General features: G+C 50.7%; 1 long non-coding RNA gene across 1 annotated transcript in view; it reads left to right on the top strand.

The window, feature by feature from the left end:
• The window catches only part of LOC121669325, a 38,961-nt gene extending 23,039 nt beyond the window's left edge, over positions 1-15,922 (top strand). The window contains exons 5-7 of the long non-coding RNA XR_006017717.1: positions 10,824-11,287; positions 12,977-13,119; positions 15,844-15,922. This is a non-coding gene — a long non-coding RNA (uncharacterized LOC121669325). The remainder of the gene's footprint in view (positions 1-10,823; positions 11,288-12,976; positions 13,120-15,843) is intronic.
• Positions 15,923-16,990: the final 1,068 nt, after the last annotated feature.

The following is a 16,990-nucleotide window of genomic DNA, read 5'->3' as shown; positions in this document are numbered from 1 at the left end:
GCAATGGGGTGGTCCCTCTGTGTAAGGAAAACAGCTGCCCATTTCAACACAGGCTGACCTGCTGCCTGCTCAGGGACTTGCATGGCCTGTCTGTCTTTCTCCAGAAGTGCTGAGCATGTACAATTCCCACTGACTTCTTTGTGGGCAAGCCGTGGGTTTGACAGGTTAGATCCACGGTTTGGGGGATTTTTATCACGTCTGGTGACATCTGAAAAATGGCAGATTAAAATACAGCTCAACCTTAACCCTGCCTGCAGATTAGCATTTTAACCAAGTTCCCACCGTGCTGGATGAACTGCATCAGAGTGCCTTTCCTTATGAGAAACTACTGCTTGAGTGCAACTGTGATGCAAGAGTAGATCAATCTGCCCCTTTATATTGCAGCTGCTCTGAAGTTTTGGACCTGTCCTGAATACAGAATTCAAAACAAAGCTTGAGAGCCTGAAACCTGTGTTGACTGAGAATAAGGTTTGTGCAAACCCCTGCCAAGTGATAAGGCAGCTCCCCCTGGCTCTGAGAACGGAGCTTTCCTCCCCAGCCATGCTCAGGTGCGTGGGGAAGCTGGAGCTCCTGTGAAAACACCCTAGTCCTGCAGCTCTGGGGTAAGTGGAGGCTCTTGCAAACTGCAGACTGGGTGTCTTTCACCTGTGGCTTACCAGGGAGGCAAATCAACAATTCGCTTAAGAAAACATCTTTACAATTCACATCAATTATCAAATATGTAACAAATAGGTGCTTGAAAGGTGCCTTGGTTTTGCATATCTCGGCTTGAATTCTGGCTCCACAGACATTATATGGTTTTCCCAGAGCTGCTTCCTGCTGTGTGTTTGCCTCGGGCTTAGATTGGTCACTGGGGCTTCAGATTGCAAAAATCAGATCGGATGTGGCTATCTCTGTTTTCTACAAAGGGACAAACTTTGCCCTTTGCAGTGCCTGCAGAGCGGTGAGTAATGAGTGTTTGCGGGAATATCGGTGAGCTGGGCTAATAACCTGCCCGACCTTGCTGGGGAGAATCCCTTCTGCCCTTGTGAGACAGAAGTGAGTCTCCCTCTGTAGCTGGGAGTCACCTGCCTTCAGGGCATTTCACAGCAGAGGGCCCAGGGAGATGGTGTTGGGTGGGGGAGGCTCTCCCTGCCTGCCTCGGTGCCCTCTGAGCGTGCAGAATTGCAGGCTCTGGTGGGCTTGCTAGCTGCTCACATACAGCTCTGAGTGTGTGCATGAACAGTCCACAGCCATGCAAAACTTTACCTTAAAACAGAGAAATTTCCCTGTACAGCTGGGAAAATGCTCTGTTCTGTTGCAACACTACCCAAGCTACCTGCTTTCAAACATTCCCCTCGTTGGTGCCTGTCTCGATGCTCCTTCTGCTCCCTTTTCCTGCTGAATGCTGCCCCTCTCCTGGCTTTGGTGAGCCTCTTGTCATCCCTGCAAGCAGGAAACTTGAGGCCCTCAGCTTTTGGGGACAGACTCTCCACCATGGGGTGAGCTTCTACAGCACCTTTCTGTTCACAGGGTGGGTACATTAGCGCACCTTCAGAGCCTCTTGGGAGGCTTCTGTGGAAGGAAAGGGTTTGCACCTGGAGCCTGGGTTCTCATTTTGGACTGCTCAAGGTCTTCTTGCTGGTGGAGAAGGTAGGAACTGGTTTCAGAGACTAACCCTGAGATTTAACTTTAGGATTCCCTTCAGGTGCCTGGCTTTGCCTGCCCAGGCCAGTGTCACACTGCACCAGCAGCTACAGCAAGATCCGTGGCAACAGAGCCGGAGACCTCTCTTGTAGAGTCCCAGATACTGGGCTATTGAGAAGAAGTTAATGAGATAATCAGAGCTGACACAAGAACAAAATATTGCCCTCCAATAATCTTCCCCTTGTCATTTTCCTGCACGTCTCTGTGCATTTTGTGGTTTTCTGCCATCACGCACGGCTCATGCACAGCAGCCCTGATAGCTGAGTGCACATCTTCTGGTGTGGTTTGTCCTCCTCCATTCTTCTTGCTCAGCCCTCCTTCATTGCATCTGATTGACTCTGGGGCCATTGATTTTAAATAAGGTCTTGGGGGAAGGTCTGAGGGTTTTGCTCTGGTTTTGTGCAGCAGGCTTTGAGTTCTGGGTGGGAGCCACTGAGCACTGCTGCTATATTAAATGATGGTCAGTGACAGGAATGCAGTCATCTCTTAATACCCCAAATTGCTGCTTTTAAGTGGGCAGGGTTTGGCTTCTGGCCAGATCTCTGTGCTCCTGGCAGAATGATTCATTACCTTGTTCTGGCAAATGTATTTTCATCTGCTAGTTTAAATCTGATTTCTAGTACTCTGTGTGGTTCTCACAGCTGAGGAATTTCCTGCCCTTTATCTGCCTGTTTTCTTCCAATCTAGCTTAAAATCAATACACTTAAATAAATAAAGCCATTGGGCTTGCGAGTACCTCCTGCTGTGTCAGCGGCAGAAGTAAAGCTGGGTGACCAAAGATTAGTTAAGCCATTTTCTTCTTCTTTAAGTAAATTTGCTGTTGTTGAGGCGTGCTAGACCTCAGCAGGGAGTGCTTGCCAGCCAGCAGATCCAGCACCATGCCTTGGCATTCCATCAGTGGCAGCTGCCTCTGTGGGGAAGAGCCCCTCTCCTGGTCTGTGGCCACCCCTACCCATTAGGGCTTGGGTTGAGCATGGTTTCCTGGCATTTTTTAATGCTTTGGGATGGGGATGTTCTGCCACTGAGTTCAAGAGGATGGGGGCCACAGGGTGTAGCCCTGTCCTTTTAAAGCACTTCCCAGGTGTGGATTTCCCTTCTGCTTTTCCCTGGCAGTTGTGATTGTCAGGTCTGCTTCCCCTGAGAGGGTTATACACTGCGTGGCAGAGGCTCCCTCCCACAGCTCCTGCTTGCCCTGCAGAGGGGGATGCTGGCAGGAGCATCCCACACTAGGATTCATGCATTCAGTTCTGCTGGGGCCAGGGAAAAAAGGAAGGGTGGCGTGAAATGAGGTCTTCTCTTTCTTCCCTAATGCCAGGAGTTACCCCCAAAGCACTGAGTTCAAGGAGCAAAGAACAGATTTAGGATTTCTAGACCGAGCCTTAGAGTTTCTGAAGCCCTGCCCTTGTGCGTGGGGAGTGGACAAAAGCAGGTTTTGTTGGTGAGCAATTAAGTGTATTCCCTGTCCTGGACTGAGTTCGCTGCTGTATGCTGGGCAGAGAAAACCTTAGTGCAGAGGAAAACACATCCTCTCCTGCCTTCCTGGGCGTGCCCTCAGTTCCCCACAGAGCCCCCTGCTCCTCACAGAGCCCAGTAACTCAGCCTTGCATTCATATGAAGAACAGCAATTGCGCTCTTGGGCCTCAGTCTGGTGCCAGCTTCCAAATTACAGGGTAAGCCCTGCTCCAAAGGTCTCCCCTTGTCTCAGAGCAATCGTTCAGAGATGTCTCTGTGCAGCAGCTGCAAGGATGGAAGGAAACTGCTTTTTTAACATTCTCTGTACATGCTGGGGGTTTGGGTGTTGGTGGGTTTTTTGAAAGGAAAATTATTTTAAACAAAATTGAAAGTTGTGACAAACATCAAACTTTTGTATTACTAGAATCATAGAGTAGTTTGGGTTGGAAAGGACCTTTAAAGGTCATCTACTCCAACCCCCCTGCCATCAGCAGGGACAGCTTCAACTTGATCAGGTTTCTCAGAGCCCTGTCCAACATGACCATGGATGTTTCCAAGGATAAGGCATCTAGCTCTTTGGGCAACCTGTTCCTGTGTTTCACTACCCTCTTGTAAAAGCCTTCTTCCTTTTATCCAACCTAAATTGACACTCCTTCAGTTTAAAACCCCTTGTCCTATCACTACAGGCCCTGCTAAATTTTGTCCCCATCTTTCTTGGAGGTTCCCTTTAAGTGCTGACAGGCTGCAATAAGGTCTCTCCAGAGCCTTCTCTTCTCCAGGCTGAACCATCCAGGTTCTCCAGGAGAGGTGCTCCAGCACTCTGATCATCTTTGTGACCTCCTCTGGACTCACTCCAACAGGTCCCTGTCCATCCTGTGTTGGGGACCCCAGAGCTGCATGCAGGACTTCAGGTGGGTTCTCATGAGAGCAAAGGGGCAGAATCCCCTCCTTCAACCCCCTGCCCACACTGCTCTGCATGCAGCCCAGGATGTGTTTGGCTTTCTGGGCTGCCAGAGCATGTGGCTGGCTCATGTCCAGCCTCTCAGCCACCAGCACCCCCAAGTCATCCTCAGTGGGGCTGTTGTCGACTCCTTCATGCCCCAACCTGTGCTGATACCGGGAGTCAGCCCAACCCAGGTACAGCACCAGCACTTGGCCTCGTTGAAGATCATGAGATTCCCATGGGGCCACTTCTCAAGCTTGTCCAGGTCCCTCTGGATGGCATCTTTGACACACAGCTTCAGGTCAGCTTGGTGTCACTTGCGAACTTGCCGAGGGTGCACTCGATCACTTTGTCTATGTCATTGATGAAGATATTAAACAGTACCTGTCCCAGTATGGACCCCTTAGGGACACCACAGGTCACTGATGTCCATCTGGACTCTGGGCCATTGACCACCACCCTCTGGATGTGGTCTCCCCCTGCTATTTGCTGCATGATGAAAAACTCTTTCATAAAAACACATCCCACTTTTTTCTTCTGTTATCATCTACTCAGCTCTGGCTGCAACTCACTCTTGGGAACAACTAGGATGTGTTACAACCCAGTGGTTCAGCACAGGCAGGGAATGAAAGTGCAATGCCTTCCCTCCCTCCTTGCCAGTAATTGCAGGACCTGGAGGTGAAAGCACTCAGGGGGTGCAGCATCAGGCTCACGGCACAGGGGTAAGTGGGATGCCACATCATCACTGCAATCCTGCAATTCCCTGGCAGTGGGTGGGATTTCCAGAGCCTACCATCCCTTGGTCTCTCTGGGCTGCACTGGGATGCCCTCAGATGCCTGAACTGGTGAGGTGACCGTGCAGTGAGTTGTGCTGTGTGTGTATGGCAGGGCTGCTCCAGGAGTTCCTCTGAAGGTGAGTACGGGTATCACAAGCTGTGCCCCAAGCTGGAGAGATGCAATGGAGTGGAAAGGAGACAGGCTCTGTTTACACACAGATACCTGTGCAGCCAGCAGTGTTAGTGAGAGAAAACAGAAAAGGACATGACAGTTACACTGGGTTTTCATTAAATATTAAATGGAGTGAAGTTTTCTAGAGTGTGCCTGGGCTGTTTTCAATTGTCTGTCTGATGGCATGAGGGAGAAGCCAAGTGGGTGAACCGTGGGTCTGGAGGTGCAGGGTTTCCTGCTCAGGAGCCACGGTGATGGGAAGCATTTGTGTGCAGGCTGCCCCAGCAGCTCCTTTCAACCAGAGCAGCAAATCTCCTCCAGTTGTCCCACCACCGGTACGGCCCAGAGAGAGGAGTTAACTCTTGCAGGTGTCTCCAGCAAGAGGTCAGGGGAGGAAGACAACTGGAGCAGAGCTGGCCCAGGCTGGAGCAGCAATGGCAAGCAGCAGACACCTGTTGGTGGCTGGCTGGGGATGGGGAATTCACCGCTCACGTACCCCCTTTCCACCAGGTTTAACACAGAGTGAATTCCCTGTGCGTAGGGAATACTAAACAACTGCTGTAGCTTCTTTTTTTGGTTCTTTCTTTTTCCCTGCCCCAGGAGCTGTGACACAGCCTGGGCACAGCCCTCCCACACTGCTCCATCCCCTCTGTAGCCTCGCCTTTCCTCATGCAGGAGCTTAGCAGGGCGGCAAGAGGGAATCTCCTAACTTGGATTGGGTTAATAAGTTAAAATGCAGAGCCCTAATCCCTGCTGCTAAATCAGAATGTAATTCAGCTTATAACCACAGCCCAATCCATGTGAATTACAATCATTTTAAATACAGCCAGGACTAGCTGGGATTTAACATCCTCCCAAGAGATCCTGAAAATGAAAACTGGGACACTGTGCTGCTCTGGGTGAACCTGCCATCAGAGGGAGCCGAGGCAGCGGGGCAGAGGGATTTTGTTACCTCCCAGGCCCCCGAAAGAGAGGGAACCTTGTGTGCAACCCTTGGTCAGGGCACGTGGCTGAAAGATGCATGTGAGCCTCCCGCAAGAGCTTATCCCTGGGGAGGGGGACAGAGGCTGCCAGCAAACCCACAGCACTTTTATCTTTAATTTAGAATGTTTATCTCAAGAGATTCTTCCAGCTTTAAAACAAACATAAGGAGATCTTCATTTGCCTGGCAGCATCTGGCCTCTGAAAGCAGGCACGTACAGTCCCAGCAGCAGGGCTGATAGCGAGGGCTTGTTCTCTGCCTCCTTTCTCCCAACTTTAACCTCTGGAAGGATGAGCCTTGCTCTCCCTCTTCCTGTTTCAGGAAACTACTAGAGAAAACGGGTCTTTGCAGAGCTTGAATCAACGGTGGGCACCTGGCAAGTGTTCTCCTAAGTGCCTAGGAAGATCTTTTACTGCTTTCACTGTTACTTTATGAAGTCCTGGCTTTCACAGCTTTGATGGGGAAAGAACAATTGTTCATTGTCTTCCTGCACCACCTCCGCCTGGGAAATGGGATCAGCCGAGTCCTTCTGCCGCCACTGACCCACAAGCATTCCCAGGGAGCCTCAGGCAGTGCCTGGGTGTTACAGCGGGGATTCTGTAACACAGTGCACCAAAGCAGGAGTCCGGTGGGAAGGCAATCTCTAGGGAGGGACTGTCGGTAGGTGTTTGAGCGCTGCTCATTTCCCCAGCCGCGGCCGGGGCTCTGCCCAGGAACTCTCCCAGTGCCGGCCCGAGGGCCCTTCCCGCGCAGGGAGCACAGAGCAGCCAATGGGAGCGAGGCTGAGCAGGGGCTGCGGAAACCCCGTGCCGCCCTCACGGCCCCGCGCCCGGCGCTGCGCCATGGCGGCGGGACCAGAGCCCGACATCTGCGAGCATGCAAATTCAAAGGTTCCACAGAAATTGAGGGTTTTAATGGATGCTCTTCCAAGCACTGAACTGGAAAGTCCCTGTGGGAACAAGGCACGACTCTTGTGGGCTGCCAGGCACAGATAAAGAGTTCAAGGAGTCTAAGTTGCTACATTAGTGGGTAGAGGTTAGAAAATAAGATCTGCTGAGACTGGTGCCTATGTTTGAACCTTTTTAGGAAGATTTTGATTTTTTTTTCACATCACTCTTTTTTGTGGTTTCCTTGTATTTCTCTTTTTCCATTGGTGAAAGGCTAGCACTGTTGTGCTATCACCTAGCCAAAATGAGAACGCATGGCAATTTCTCAAAGCCTGGCAATGTAAAGTGCCTGGTTCACTGGGAAGGAGAGCTTGTGAGTTTTCTGTGGGTGTGATGAGGGAATGGAAACGATCTGAGTTTTTGGGTGCTTTCCCAAACCCAAGCTAGCCAGTTTTCTATGTTTAGATACGGTTTACTTAGCAGCGCTGCTAGAGTGGAGAGCTGAGGGTTTTCAGGCACCAACAATGCCTGCTGAGGCAGCCCGAGACTGTTCCCTGCCCCAACCAGTGGTGGGGCCCTGGGATAGAAGAGGGTGAACTTCCCAGCTCCTCAGACAAATGGTGCACAAAGCTCCCATCCACACTGCTCTTGGCTCCTTACAGAAATACTCAATCAGCTGATGAATCTCCTCCCAGGCAGCTGGGTCAGTTTAGCCCCACAGTTGTTCTGACATCCTCCCTGTGTCCTCCAAGATGTGCCTCAGGGCCATTGTCCCTCTCAGCAGCTGGCTGGGCGTTTACCAGACTTAGAGGTAAGGGCTTTTTTCCTTTCCCACTGAAGTCATCACAATATTTTGAATTTTTGCAGGGCTTCACAATCACATTGTTAGTTTCCCCAGAGCTTTCAGAGACAGCTGTGAGCAATGCTTCCCCCTTTTGCTGGTCTAACTGCAAAAAGGAGAGAGATGCTCATCTGTGTGTGACCAGGATGGCCCAGCCTTTACTCTTGAGGTAGGGGATCACACCACTTCTGACTAGGGCTGCCCATCTATGTGCATTGTGTATTGGAAAGGGAGGTCTCATCTTTCTATGCATGACCTGTAAATCGTGCTTTGAAATGAGGGTGGTCCCAAGAACTTGTACTGCACAAAGAGGCCAAGCTGACCCTGAAGCTGCATATGTTTCTTGGCTTTGCCCCACTGGTGCCACCAGCAAGGATCTGTCTGTGGCAGGGTGGGAGGTATGACAAAGTCCCAGACAGCAGGCTGATCCGTGCAGCCATCATCGCTCTGTGTCATGGCTCAGGGCATGGAGATGTCACCTCTGTGCTGGTGCCAGAGCTTGAGCAGAGCAACTCACCTCCTGCATGTGAGTTGGATGCTGTGCTGGGTGCCCCTGGTAATTCAGGTGGAGCACCTGCCCACCTTGGACAGGAAAGCTGTCCTCCCCCAGACCCACCCCAGCATGCGATGTCCACGCAGATGAGCAGGCAAGTGTAGCTGTTTCCACCTTCCAGGCCTGGATGCGAGAGGCCTGGAGATGCTCGCTCCTCCCATGGGATGCTGGTGGGTTTGATCTCACCTCAATCATTTGCTTTTGATGGGCGTGCTGTCCTGGCTGGAGGTTCACGCTTTCCTGGAGAACACCTCTGTACAGGCCCTGGCTGTTACTTCTTTGAGATTGCCCCTTCTATGCGTGCCCAAAGATGCCTGGCTGGAGAACAGCCTGCAGCTGCCAAAGGCCAGTTTGGGGGGAGTTTCTCTTAGGGTTGGCGGGGGGGGGATGTTAAAGGCTGTTTTGCAAGGTCACTCACTTGAAGTCTCTTCTTATTAGGCTTTTTCTCAGGGTGAATGTTAAAGGGCACCTCTTCCATCAGGAGACTCCAGAGCTCACAGGCTGGCAGCGGGCAGCCCGTCCCTAGAGACAGCATGGTACTGCATCCCCGTGATGCATCATGAAATTATCCCTTATCCCACGTGCTGCCACACACGGGTGGGCATTGACAAAATAATGCTTGCGAGTGACTTTAACGGGGAATTACAACATCTGCTCCATCCATTATAGGGGCTGGAATACTGGAAGGATGAAGTGATTTCATGTGAGTCTGACCCCAGCTGCAGTTACTCCTGTGCTGACAGAGATGTGAAGGCCACGATGAAGCCTTCAGGGAGTTCATCCTAAAAGGGCAGGAGATTGGAGATAGCAGGACCACTGTGTGCTAATCCCCTCTCCCTACAGTGAAGTGACTGGACAGAGGATAATGCCAGGACAGGCTGACCTCCTATCCTGCCTTCTCCAAAGATGACCTCGGGACCAGAGCACTCTCATCAGCAATCATACTGGTCCCTGCTGATGCTGAGACAAGGCAGGGTCCCAGACAGGCACAGGAATGGCTGTGCTCTCCTCTGCTCTGGATGCACCACTTGGCTCGGCCACTGCTCAGCACCGAGATGCCTCCTGAGAATAACAAATAACCAAAATGCTTTGTCAGCGTGGCAGCCCATCACACCAGCAGAGGCTGTGTCTGAAATACAGAAGCAGTGCGGTTTTTGCTGAGGAACTCCCCCAGAGACAGACAGCTCCTGCATTATTAACAACGGTGCTGGTGAATCCCTGTTAATGAGACGTGCTCGTGCAGCCAGCCAGCCACGAGGCCGCGGCCATGCTGCTCTCAGCTCCCCACTGCAGCCTGTGCCTTGGAGAGCAAGAGATGATTGCTCTGGGGAGCAATTGGCGAGGCTGTGCTGTAAGATTTGGCTACTTTCCCTAAAATTTGCACATGTCCTGCCAGACTTGAGCTAGGTAGACACAGAAATCAGTGTTGGCTCTTTGGTGGCTGTGAAAAGCAAGGTAAAAGGCTGCAATCCCCATGGGCTTGTGACTAAAGAAAAAGACCTGTGTCTTGGTGTGTACTCTCTGCTCTGCTCTAGAGAGCAATGTAGGCCATATTCTCTAGTCTATTCTTAAATGGCTCAGCCAGGGGAGCTTCCTTCTTCTCTGGTTCAACAGATTCTCATGTTAGGAAAATCTTTACCCTTTTTTTTCTTTTTTTTTTTTTTTTTTTTTTTAACCTCAATTTCATCTTGCTCCACTTATCAATTCTCCTTTTGGTTCCTGGATGCAATTACTCTCCCACTGTGGTCATTATACCTCCTAGGATACTGATAGAAGAGGATTTTTTTTTTTTTTTTTTTTTTAGCTGACGCTTGGCCAGGAAAGACATCTCAAACTCTTTCAGTTTTTGCTAAGTCAAGCCTCCTCTGAGCTTTCCTAGCTGCATAATACTTTTTTGACGGTTTAGCACATGGGATGGTATTTAGGAGCCTGTGTGATACAGACTGGTCAACCTCCAGTGCCTCACACAATGCCTCTAGGAGCCGGCACGCCGTCGCCTGTTCTGATCACACTGCCATCAGTGTTAATTCCCCTGCAGTGCTGCCAAGATACTTCCCTCTGCACTGCAGACACCCTGATGCCTTCGAGATGTCACAGATGATGTCACATTCCTGATGTCACTGTTGCCTTATGCAGAACAAATCTGATAACATAACCTGTTTGTGCTATACCTTTCTGTCTGTTGATGGGTTTCTGTAATGTGAACAGTGTTGACCTCCAAAGTTTGTCTGGGCAAGTGGAGGGCAAAACAAACCCTTCAGGAGCTAAGAGACTGGTTAAGATTGCACAGGAGTAATTTGAGCAGCACTTTTTTGTTGGTGGAGTTTTTTTCATGTTTTGAAGCAGAACTTCTTGTAAATCTTGTAAGGAGTCTATGGAGTAAGGGCAATGTGGAGCCTGCAGAGTTGGGGTAATGAAATGAAAGGAGTGGTGCTGGAAGGGCACTAATCTCCCAACAGGATTGTGCAACAGCAAAATGATTGATAAATTAAAAATACTGAGGTTACCTCCTTTATACTTTCGGATTTTAGGTATGTGGCAAGAAGGGATGCAAGGTAGCCTTGAGGCCCTGATTTTGGCAGCAGAGTTTCACAAATGTCCCTCTAAGCTCACATAAAACACCAAGAAACCCTGACAAGACCTTGGAGAAGCCTGCAGCACTGATGACCAAACCCAGAGGTGCTTTGGACTTAACCAGTGGGAGGTGACATCGTTTGTTTTGGCATCAAGGAAGGCAGAGCTGAACCTTTGGAAGGGATCACAAAAGGAGGGATACGCTGAACGGGCTCTCTGCCACCTGAGAGACAATCTTATGAGAGTCTTATCTGTATGCAAAGTGGTGCAGCCCTGGGTGAAACACTGCTGGTGTAGGAGTTGAACAGATCAGATGTGTAACAACGCAGAAACAGCACTGCTAACGCTCAGGCTGCAAGAACAGCACTGCACAGACCCTCCTGTGCTCGCCCCCACTGTACCCCGTGTCTCCCAAGCAGAGGTGAGTTCATTTTCAGAGCAGCCCCGGGCAGTGCAGGGGAAAGATAGCCTGAAAAAGAGCCAGGAAGTCCCTGAGGGTGGGATGGGGAATGGCACTGAAGCAGTCTCCCCCAGGCAGGAGCCCAGCTTTCCTTCTTGCCTGCAGAAGCTGTAACTGTACTGACAGTCTGTGCTACGTGTTGAGTCCTCTGCAGGACCGAAATACCTCGCTTAATTGGTGGCAGCAGGTTATGCTATCTAAGTTTTGCAAGCCTATTGATCGTGCTCTAATCATCTTTAAAAAGGAATAGGTTACAACGAGGCCTGCCACTGATCCCTGAAGGGCCCCACCACGCACCTCCTCAGTACCCCGCCTCTCCAATTACCATCCCCTCATGCTGCAGTCATCCCACTGGCTTTCTGTCGGTGTGGCAAAGCATCTGGAAAAGCCCCACTAAATTCATCTTGAAAGCACTGTTTCACCAGAGGGAACACGAGTACAGAGCCTTGCCCAGGAGAGCTGGGATGTACTCCCAACTCTGCTGCTGACCACACGGGTCACCCACTGGGTGGCCTTCACCTCTGTATTTTGGATATTGCAACTCGTGCATCCTGTGCAGTGGGGCTGCTGCCTGCCAAGGGTCACTGTCCCTCCATCATCTTCCCCATCTTTTGGCACTATTTCCCAGGCTTTGCACTAGGATGGGCCTCTCTGTTGAGCCAAGTTGTGAGCAAGCAGCCCTGGTGCCCAGCACAGCAGCTGCGCGGATGCTGTGAAGCCACCCGAGCCGTGGGGAGGTTTTGGGGCCCACAGGTCCCAGTGGTGCTGGTGAGTGAGCTCCAGCTGTGCCTTGCCCCAGGCACCGTGAGCCTGCTGGAGCAGACCTTGACGTGACAGCGTGGAGCCCCTGTTTTCAATTAGCGCTGCTATTTCGGAAGGGACTATCTACGGTGCCGGTGTAACCCATGGCAACCATCTGTGGAAGTGGCGTTCCTGCTGGCTGGGGAGAGGCAGTGGGGGTGAGATGGGGGCCAGGAGCAGTGTGGGGGAAACCTTGCAAGTATTGGGAAGGCAACATCTCCTCCCTCCGGGTGCCTCTCCTGCCCCCACTGGCGGAGGAGCGGCGGGAGGTGTCGGTGAGCCCATTCGCATCCCACGCAGCTGGATAATTTATGGGCAGCAGCAGCAGCAGCAGCAGCAGCAGCTCACCGTCACTTTGTTTGCAATTTGCCTCTAAATATAGCCGTGTTCTAAGAGAGGAAGGCGAGCTCCTGCCCGCTGTCTGCCCGCGTCTCCTCCTCGCTAATGAGGGGTCTCTCCGCACCAAGGGGAGATGGGGCATCGCCCATGTGGCACCTTCTCCATCCCACACACGCCCTGCCTCACTGGAAAAGGGCAGTGATGAGACACAAATGTCTTGGGCTGGTGGTTAAACGCCAGCCCAGTCTGGCGACAGCGTCCTGCCCAGCTGAGACTGGCGGCTTGCCTGGGTGCGCTGCGCCCGACCACTTCCCAGAGAATGAGCTCTCATGGGAGGGTTTCTCTCCGTGCTTTTTTTTTTTTTTTTGCTTTTAGCAAAAAGTGCAGTAATTGCATTAATCCTAACAGAGCTGTAACACCAAGATTGGAGTAAAAGATTGCCTGTGGACATCACCTCAGCTAGTTCGCATGCTAAAACCAAATATGCCCTTGTTTATCCCCCTGCTGCAGGTGCCAGCCTCGCCAGGGAGCACAGTGTGGCCCAGGCCACCTGCTGCAGACACAGGGACAGGCTGTGGAGCACCCCAGTGGGGACGGCTTGGGTGGGCACCTCCCAGCCTAGGACAGGGGCCCTGCAGCAGCCATGGGACCAGGTAAGGGGGCATGGCCTGGCACTCCTCATCTGTACTCCTGCAGGTAAATGCAGGGCTTCCCTTTCCAGGTTGTGAGTTACCCCCACCCTTGTGTTACAGGTGCTGGTGTTGCAAACCACAGTTCTGACTAGGGTGACACATCAGGGGTTGAACCCAGCTCCGAGGCTGATGGGAAAGGAAAGGCACTGAAGGGCTGACGAGGCATTATAATAAGTACTGAGCAGAAATAAGAACCTACTTATGTTTTAAACATAACATTAATTAATAAAGAAAAGGGTATGCTGTAGATACTAAAAGCCCTCAGATACTGAGGAGAAAAAAATCTCTTTTGCCCATAATTTATAGACTGCCAGAGCATGGTTCCCTAGACCTAGATGACAGCAGCCACATGCTACATGTGGGGAGGAGACCCCTCTGCAGTGGCACACAGACCTGCTCTGCCCCACAGAAGAAGGGCTTTTAAAAAAGAGTGTGAAGATAAAAGGAAAAGGTCATTTTCAGACTGCACCACTCCATCACATCAACATTAATTCCTGTTGGTCCATTACTTTGGATGTAACCGAATGCAGTGAAAAATGACTCTGTCCCAGTCTGGCAGTACACTCCAGCAAACCTATCTAATAGGTTTATTATAGTTTATTGAGCAAGTGTTAGCCTAGAGTAGATCAGAGCAACCACCGAAATGCTAAATGGTCTCAGGAATGATGACATTCAGGGAAGAATTATTGTGGCAGGATGGGTAACTCAGTGTCTAGGGCCTCATGCTACCTCCATCCCTGTCAGAAGAAATAATGGCCAAATTTCCTTCCGAGCCTCATGGCCCATTGGACTAACGTATAGGGGCCAGCCTGTTCCAGCACTTACAGTACCTTCAGCTCCACCAGCCTGGAGGATCCTTTACAGCCCCTTTCTGTGAACAGATTATTCTCAGCATGAGAATCCATGATCCTGCCTCTCCTGCTACACACTGAATGGAAATTCCTTTCTCATGGTGAAGCAGAGAGTGTTACTGGGCCACAACCCCTGTGGGGAAAATGTGAAACTTGTGTCCCAGCTCTTGGTAATGACACAATTAGCTGTGGCTGGGAAAGACTTTGAAAACGCTTTACTCTTTCTGAAAAAAAAATCTCCAAGCCATGTAAAAAAAAAATGGTCTTGAAAATCTTCTTTATAGAGAGACCATATTTTATTACCAGACAGAGTTAACAGCAAGGTTAGTTTACTGCACCAACATAAAAGTTAAATGTCCAATTACTGTCTCTGGAAACAATGTTAGGGAGAGAGGAAACAGCAGAAGGCTCCACCAGCATCTGCCTGCAACCTTAACACCATCCTGCCCACCAGATCCAGATTTCTTTCATTCAGTGCCCAAACTGAGGAACACTCTCCCTGCAAAGGGAAGTCTCAAGAAGCCACCCCTCCTTTCCTTACAGTCCATTATTTATGTCCCTATCTTTTCAGGTGAGTTGAAGAGTGAAAATAGAGTGCTGAAGGGCATCACTGAACATCACATCCAGCTTGTGATGTTTCAGTGCAGGTCTCCAGAATCCCCTTATTTTGTGCTAATATAGGGTCTCTCTTTATAGAGGGCTGTGGCTTCAGCCACCCAGCATTTGTGACACTACTCATGCAGTGCTTGCAAGCTGATTTGAAAACAGAGAGCTCTGCTGAGGAGAAGGACTCCATAATCCTTATTCTCCAGCCTCTGCTTCCATCTCTTCTCAGTCAGTTGTTAAACTTCCATTGCACCAGTCTCCAAATTACTGAGTGTATGGGTTCCTCAGCATCCTACAGCAGTTTCTCTTTTGGATGCTCTGTTTCTCAGCAGAATGACTTGCAACATGCTCTCTTAAGTGATTTCATAACAACCTGCAGAAAAAATCCTGTACTTTTTTTCTGATTACAACCCCCACCTCCCCATAACTAATGCACTATTTCTGACACCCACAACCTGAATTACCCTATAGCACTCCCATGGAGGCTGTATCAGATGTATTAACGATGCCTCTCACTGATTCAGCCCCTGGCATAGAACTGTCTTCCCCACTGCCAGATTATAAGGAGCATATTTCCCTCACATTGGCCCAGCTGTCAGCATCAGCCTGGACTGAAATTTCAGCTCACAGCCCCTTTCTGGTGTGCATGTGCTACCCAGGAGTATCTGCCTTGAGAAGTTTCCACTTGAAATACACCAGGATCAGGCGTGGTTGTACACTAGAAGAAGTGCAGAGGGTTGGTAGTACCACGTACATATTCGTATACACATAGATATAAAAATCACAGATAATGAATTGACTGGACAAACTCAACTGAGTTTTGTGCTTAATGATGTTTCTAAGGAGTACTGCTTCTGCTGGTTGCAGAACTGGGGGTGCCAATGACGCGTGTAATTGAGGTCTCTACTTGGTGTGCCTTGGTGAGTTATTCCAGGGAAGAGAAGGAGAAGGAAGAAGGCCAGAAGAAATCAAACGTGACCACACTTTTTCCACATGTGACCATAATTGTTAATGTTACTTGAGTGATCTGCTGATAGCACAGGGCCTGATGGCTTCTGGTGAAACTCTGTATTAACAACCAAAAAGGAGCTTTGAGGCAACTTATCTTCAAGCCTTGTGTTGTTATCCCTCATGTCAGCAGCTAAGGGTATCCTTGCCCCGATCCCCATATTTTTTTTCCTTTGAGTAAGCAGAGAAATTGCCTTTTCCCACCCTGTTTTAATTACAGGAGCCATATCACCGTTCCTGGAGCAGCTGCCAGAGGCTGTGCTAGTCCAAGATCACCAGGCCAGCAGACTCACAGAAAATATGTAAGTAGGTTACAGGGGGGTGGGGGAGGCTGTTAAACACAGCAGGATCCACTTAACAGAGCACCAGTTAGGGGAACAGGCAGACAGAGCAATACCTGCACGACCTTACTCTTTCTAACAAACCCTGGCTAGGCTCAAGCAGGAGCGTGGGAAGCTGGGCAGGGAGGGAGGCTGGCAGAGAAGAACTCGAGGGTGTTTGGATGCTCTGGGCTGGGTGGCTGGAGGGCTCACACAGCTGATACCTTGCTGCTGTTGGTGGAGAGCCCTTGCTTCAGGTGAGCAGGGAGCAGCTTGCTCTGAGCTCATTCCTTCTGTGTGCACAGGGGTGCCGTGTCCAGCCAGCCCACACAGCCCCCAAAATTCTGGGCCTGCCTGCATGTCCTTCTTCTGCAGATGCAGGGTGGCAGTGGGTTTAGGGCCATGTGGCCCATCCCTCTCTCCCCTCCTGGCTCAGCCTGGTCCTTGCAGCCCTGACCGTGCTCTGGGCTCTGCAATGTCTCAGCACTTCCACTGCTGTGGCCAAACCAACACCTGCTTCTTCAAACAGCCCTACCTGTGGCCAGTGCCACCATCTTCTCTGTCCCTCCCTGTCCCTGGGGGACAGGGTTATGCACCCACCAGCCCTCCTCTCCCAAAGGCCACCAAGAGCAGAGCTCCAGGCAGAGGCTCACCTGCTGCCTAAACCACCTGGCTCACGTCTGACCTGCTTGGGGCTTTAATATAGCTGATAAACACCCCTCCAAAAGCAAGTCCATGTGTTCCTGGGGTTCCTTGTAGTGAAACAAGTCAAGGAAGGTGACAACGACGTGCCAGGCAGGGTTGGGGGACCTGGGGCTTGAACTGTTTTGTGTGTGAATGCTAAAAACTGCAGCTGGTGGCATGTGAGTGAGAACAGCTTTGGGCTTTATCTGTGTCATTGTGCCTCTTCGGAGGAGAGTGTCCCCAGGGCAGGGGACAGCAGCAGTGAGGGCAGAACAACACACTGGCTTTAGACCTGGTCTCCTTTGTGAAGGCTTTTGGGGAGTTCAGGCAGATTTCATCTTTCCTCACAAAACATATTTAAAT

Source organism: Corvus kubaryi, unplaced genomic scaffold (assembly GCF_017639235.1).
Source record: "Corvus kubaryi isolate FWS band 111438036 unplaced genomic scaffold, C.kubaryi_AGA036_p1.0 37391, whole genome shotgun sequence".
NCBI lineage: Eukaryota > Metazoa > Chordata > Aves > Passeriformes > Corvidae > Corvus > Corvus kubaryi.
This window is presented reverse-complemented; position numbering and strand designations above follow the sequence as displayed.